The sequence below is a fragment of the Peromyscus leucopus genome, unplaced genomic scaffold, assembly GCF_004664715.2.
Source record: "Peromyscus leucopus breed LL Stock unplaced genomic scaffold, UCI_PerLeu_2.1 scaffold_1076, whole genome shotgun sequence".
Taxonomy (NCBI): Eukaryota; Metazoa; Chordata; class Mammalia; order Rodentia; family Cricetidae; genus Peromyscus; species Peromyscus leucopus.
The window spans coordinates 29,071-35,759 of NW_023504200.1; positions in this window are offsets into that span (position 1 = coordinate 29,071).

Here is a 6,689-nt window from a genome sequence, read left to right on the forward strand (position 1 = left end):
AAGTCCGCAACAAGCCAAGCCCCGATCCTGTGAGCCACAAGCGAACCTGGCACCGACCAGGCTGTCCCGACACACAGAGGCTGCACTGTGTGATGACGCACCCGTAATAGAAAGCCGGAATAAAGGCTCTGGCAGATAAAAGGGAGACCGTGTTCTCAGAAACAGTGCCTTTAAAACTAGCTGCCGGGAAGACATGGGGCTCTGCAGATGGAGGTGGGCACCCTGACTGACCCTGGCATGGGTGCCCTCAGCTGTGCTGGCCTGGGTACTCCTGAAGGAGCCATGGTTCTGGGGCAGCTGTGGAAGTCCAGCCAGCCCTGGGGTCCGTGGGAGACTGCCCCTGAGCTGCGGCTTCAGTCTTAGAACATAGGAGTAGAAGGCCCAAGTTGTCCTCTTGCTGCTTGGACTCAGTGCGTCTTCATCTGAGTGGTATGCATAGCAGTGAGGGCTAAATCTTGGAGGGCGACACGAGTGCTGTGCATCCCAGACTGTCCTCACCCTCTTGCTGAGGTTTAATGGTACGCCACATGTGTCTAAAATGTTTCGTGTGATGCTCTGGTACACGTGTTGTAAAGTGACATGCATCGTGCAACCAAGTTGGTTAGCCAGTCATCACCATCAGCAGGTACCGGTTTGCTTTTCTTCTCTCTGGTGGTTAGGCATTGCAGATGTATTGCTGGTCAGGCGGCTCAGCGGGCACTTGCCGCGCGTCGCCAAGCCTGACTGACCTGAGTTTGATCTCTGCTGCTTCCACGGCGGAAAGAGGGTCCACTCTCCTTCCAGTTGTCTTGTGTGCACGCAGGCCTCAGTGATGGAGTGCTCTCCTGTATTTGAGAGGTTTGCTGCCGGCGTGATGGAACACGCCTTTGACCCCAGCAATTCTGGGGCCAGAGGCAGGCGGATCTCTTGAATCAAGCCCAGCCTGCTCTACAGAGTTCTAGGACAACCAGAGCTACAGAGAATATCTCTCTCTCTCTCTCTCTCTCTCTCTCTCTCTCTCTCTCTCTCTCACACACACACACACACACACACACAACACACACACACACACACATAGAGAGGGAGGAGAGAAGGGGAGGAGGGGAGGGAGGGGAGGGAAGGAGAGAAAGTTTGCTCTTGCTGCAGCAGACAACAAGCTTGCTGGCCTATCTAACACTAGATACTGGGAAAGAGCTGAAACTGGGTTTATCCAGACTCATCTCATAGCAGGGGATCAGCCTGTCCGTAAGATCAAATGAAGCTGCCCTCCAGCCTGCCAGTCAGTCATGCCAGCACCGGGCTGAACTGGTCTCAGGATGGAGACGTCCCCGAATCTTGCTCCTGCTTCCTTCAGAGTTTGGCCTCTGTGTGCTCTTTCCCTCCCTTGGGCTTAGCTGTCTTGGGGCACTTGGAGGAGCTAGGTAGACATTCTCGCTCTCATTGAAATCATAGGACTTTTGTGCTGTTTGAACGACTGTAACATTCGGTTTGGGAAGCTGGGTCTGTTGTTTTGTGTTGGAGGCAGAGTGTGGGTGTCACTGCCTAGCAACCAGTGCTGGGAAAGGGTGAGGCTGTGCCAGCAGAAGCAGCAAGGAGCTGCCCCCCCTGCACAGCTCCAGGCACCCAGAAAACAGACTGCCATTGGGGGTAGGGCACACGTGTTGATCTCATTGAGTTTCCATGATAAACTTTGCACACAGAGAGAGGCTTGGGAACCAGTGAGCTGGGCTCCTCCAGGGACCCATGGGTTGGGTTAAGTGTTGAGATCCCCTGGAATTACTTTGCAAAGTGTGTCCTTTTCTGGGGCAGTTTAAAAGGTTTCGCTGACTTTCAGGCTGTGGCTCATGGTTGGGAAGATAGATTATGAACCGTCTGTTGGGATGCTGCACACTGACCTGCCCTCTGCACACTGATGATACCACAGCAGAAGCAGGTCCTGGGTGGTCAGTTTGTACTGGTTTATCTAGCGTATGGTCCACAGGTAACCCGGGGGCTCAGTATCTATGACCTCACTTGACTCTGGTCCTCCTCGCCCAAGTAAGAACACATCCCCTGGTGCTGCTTATTATGAATTGTTACTATACTTAACATACTTATGCCAGATAATATGATAACTTGACATCTGACTTCAAAATACAATAATTGAACAAGATCCTCAGTATTTCCGTCTCCTTGAAAATTGTCGTTCAACTTTTGGTCAACACATTGTAATTATAAATGTTTGTGGGACCCAGGGTGACAGTTCAGGACCGACACACATCCTGGCTGAGCTGAGTACCTAATGCTACCATCTCCTTGTCACTGCTCTGTGTTTGGGGCTTCTTGTCATCTCTCTTCCCGTTATCCATGGGTTGTTGTAACCTATAGTCACACTGTGCTGTGTAGAACTTAATACTTCGGTCTTCAGTCCCTCTTCGGTCTCCCGCTCCTCTCCCACCCCAGCCTCTGAAATAACTAGTCTCTGTTTGAACCCTCTGCTTGCCTTCCTCCCATGGTGTTTATCTGGTTGTGTCCGGCTTAAGCCATTTAGCACAATGCGCTCCAGTACCATCCGCGTTGCTGTAAATGACGGGGCTCCATACTCTGTGTCATTGGATGCAATTTTCCGTCCTCTGTGTGTGTGTGTGTGTGTGTGTGTGTGTGTGTGTGTGCCACTCATTGGCCCATCCTGTCTGCCGATGGGCACCTCGGCTGCTTCTGTGTCTTGGCACTTGAGAAGTGCTGCAGCCAGCACAGGTCTGTGTGTGGCATGCTGACTTGATTACCTTGACTGATACTCAGGGTAGGTAGTTAGAGCCTATGGTGGGTTGGCTTGGGCCTTTCTGGGAGCCTCCGCGCCGTTCTCTGTGCAGGCTGTACTAATAATCTGCACTCCTGTCGGTGCGGCAGGAATTCCCCTTTCCCCACCTTCTCACCTGCATCTGTTACTTGTTTTGATGACAGACATTCTCACTGGCATAAGGTGGCATGTAATTTGGTTTGCCTTTCTGCGGTGATTAGCGATGTGGAATTCTTCTTTGTGGACTCATTGGCTGTTTGTGCATCTTACTTTTTAGGAATGTCTATTCGGATTACTGGCTTTATTTCTAATTGGATTAATTGGATTTTTGTTACAGACGGTCTAGACGTTAGTCCTTGTCACATGATTAGTCTGCGGCATCTTTTGTCTTCTATCAGTTGATCGCTCTTTTTGCTGTGTAGAATCTTCTCCATTTGGAGCCCCTGTGGTACTGGACCAGGCCCTCTGGATAGGCGAGACAGTTGTTAGCTTGAACTGTTTAGGGGGCCCCCAGGTAGTGGGATCGGGACCCGTCGCAGGTGCGTGAGCCGGCTTTTTGGAGCCTAGTGCCTAGGGTGGGACACTTTGTGCAGCCTTGGTGCAGGGGGGGAGGGGCTTGGACCTGCCTCAGCTGAGTGTGCCAGGCTCTGCTGACTCCCCATGGGAGACTTTGCTTGGAGGAGGTGGGAATGGGGGGTGGTTGGGAGAAGGCTGGGGCATGGAGGAGGGAGGAGAGGGGAATCTGTGGTTGGTATATAAAATGAACAGAAAAAATCTCTTCATAATAAAAAAAATTAAAAAAGAAAAGAAACTTCTCAGTTTCATATAATGTGCCTATTCTTCTGTTTTTGTTATCTGTGCTTTTTGGGTCATGTGTAAAAAACCCTCGCCAAATAGTTCTGGAAAAGCTAGTTATTCACAGGCGGGAGGTTGGACTAGTTAGAAAATTCAGGGTGTAAGCTGAATGACAGACAAGGAAGGGACTGTGTGGCTAAGTCACCAGCAAGGACATCTACAGTAACTACAGTAACCTACAATATCCCCCTCTCAGGCCTGTGTGGCTAAGTCACCAGCAAGGACATCTACAGTAACCTACAATATCCCCCTCTCAGGGCTGTGTGGCTAAGTCACCAGCAAGGACGTCTACAGTAACTACAGTAACCCACAGTAACCCCCTCTCAGGGCTGTGTGGCTAAGTCACCAGCAAGGACGTCTACAGTAACTACAGTAACTACAGTAACCCCCTCTCAGGGCTGTGTGGCTAAGTCACCAGCAAGGACGTCTACAGTAACTACAGTAACCCACAGTAACCCCCTCTCAGGGCACACAGAAGCCAACTCTGAACCCTGGTGTTTGCTCTCAGGAGCAGTTAGGTTTGAGAAACCTGACCCCGGTGAAGTGGCCCCGTGGGAAGGGAGGACAGGGGCACAGACTGGAGCTGGTTGCTATGCCTGAGGATAGCAATTCCTTCCAATTCCTGCTGATTCTCTGGAGCCCTGGGAACGTCAGGTGGAGTTCTGAGGGAAAAAAAAATGTTTGCCTGGAGATGAGCTGGGTGGCAGCTCCCAGGGACAGCACGTGGAGCCTGTGGTGACTCACGGCTGACTGCTTTCCCGTCACACCTGCTCCCTGCAGCCTCCACTTTACAGCCCACCCCCACCACCACCCCACCACCCCGGTGGAACAGCCTTGTCTGGGCCTGGGAACCCTCTGCCCCTGACATCCCTCCTCAGCATCAGAGAGATTTCAGCTTCCAGACTCGCTGAGGGTCATGTTTGCGCCCCTACTTCCACCCAGGTCATTGTGGATGTCCTTGCTGGTGACTTAGCCACACAGCCTCTTCCTTGTTCCACAGAAGATTCCACTCAGCTTACACCTGAATTTTCTAACCAGCTCTAGGGATTTCCATAGAAACAGGGAGTGGGGGGAAAGGCAGGGTCCGTGAGAAAGCCAGGGAAAGATGTGGAGCTTTTGTGTGCCGACCACAATAGAGCATCGACCCACAACATCTAAAATACTCAGAATCTGTCACCAGGTAGCTGGAAACCAGCGCTGACAAATTTTCTGACTGTGTGTTTTTACGTGATGGAGTCTGGCTGGAAAACAAGAAGTTCTTTCCTGCGGGCAGCAGCACTTGAGAGCCGCTGTGCTCTGAGGTCTGTGCAGCTGGTAGTTTTTGCCGTGAGCAGAGGTGCTCTGGCTTGCTGGGGATCTTCCACAGTGGCTTCCTGTTCTTCTTCTGTGTCCCCAGTGTCTGCCACTCATGCTCAGGTTGCCACTTGGTACATTTTCCTGTGCAGGGCGGCGGTGGCGGACACACCCTTGTGGTCTCACGATATGAAGGTCTTTAATTCACCGAGGAGAAAGTCGCCTCCTTCCTGCCCCAGATTCACATCAGTAATGTTGCATATGGGTGTGCACGCACGCACGCACGCACGCACAGAGTTTTTTTTTCTTTTAAAAAGTTGTTGTTTTAATCCGAGGAGATGACTCAGTAGGTAAAGTCCTTGCTGTGTAAGCTGGAGCCACAGTGCAGACCCCTTGTCTCGTCCCTGAGTGGGTAGGACACGGTTGGCTGTGTCTCCATGTTTCTTCTCTTCTGAGGAGGGTCTCAGGTGTCTGTGAGGTAAAGTGAGCCGCCTTACCTCAGATCCCTCTTGTTTCCTATCAACAGTCTCCCTCCTCCCGGGGTCTCTCTGATCAGGTGTGATGGACCAGCTGCCACTTTTATGACCAGGATACTCTTGTGTAGGAGAAATGAGACTATTAGCTAGAAAGAGATACGTAGATGATGAGAGAGAGAACAGAAACACAGGGTAGCCTCGAGAGGGCCTGGATCAAAAACCCACCAGCCCTGAACTTTATTCAAGAGGGCTTTTTATCACAGTGCCAACGGGAGGAGCAAAGACCTCCCCCTTGCGAGTTACAGCCAAATGCAGACCCTTCCAAACACCTGGCACTCAGGCCCGTGGTCCAGTCACCCTCTTTGTGCAGACCTGCTGGGCAAAGCCACCGGAAACCCAAATGGGCTCCCACACTCAGGACGCTGCCCTGACCACCCATCACTTCTTTTTCTTGAAGGGAGTGGAGACTCAAGGAAGAGCCTAGATATGGCTTCGGGCTGGAAGGGATCCAAGAAAGGCTGGATTAAGTAGAAAAGTATCCTCTGTTTAAACATGGGGCTCACTCACGTGTGGGTGGGAGAAATGGTTTTCGTTCGACTCCAAGCACAAACGGCATGTATGTTTTTGACATGCTCAGCTTAGAAACACTTGCCGGAGAGTTGGTATCCGTTCTGGTTTATCACCTTGTCCCCAGAGACGGAAAGTGCCGAGCGAGGCTGGAGCAGAGGCCCTTGGCAGCCTGGTACAGACCTGCCTTCTTAGTGCAGACTTCTGCCCTCTGGCATTTGTCCTGGCGTGACGGCCCAGGGTGTAACTGTGACAGTTGTGGACACTTGTCCTCCAGACCAAGGAGTTTCTCCTATAAGGGCTCATCAACTGAACACCAGTATAAATAAAACTATACTAGTTTGGGGGCTAAAACTAAATATGGGTTATGGCTAGACAAAGGTATACAGTGATGGAGAACAGGGCCAAGGGGGGGGTATGACTCTGGGGGCGGGGCGTGTGAGGGAGTTCCGCAGGTGACAGGAGTCGTTTTGTGAGCCGTGGCGCTATTCCTGGCCTGTGGGCTGACCGAAGAGTGTGGTGGGCATCTAAAATGTACCCTGAATCCTTAGAGCTGCCTACCCAAAATCAAAGTCAACATTTATTAATCATTGTAAAGCTAATGTAAAGTAGGTGCCGATCAAGAAAGTTAATTTATGGCATTTATGGTATTTATAGTATCACTATAAGCCTGGGCTCACAGTTTATTCTCAAAAGTTTATACCGTGAATGTAACAGACGAGTTGCCAGATAAAAATATT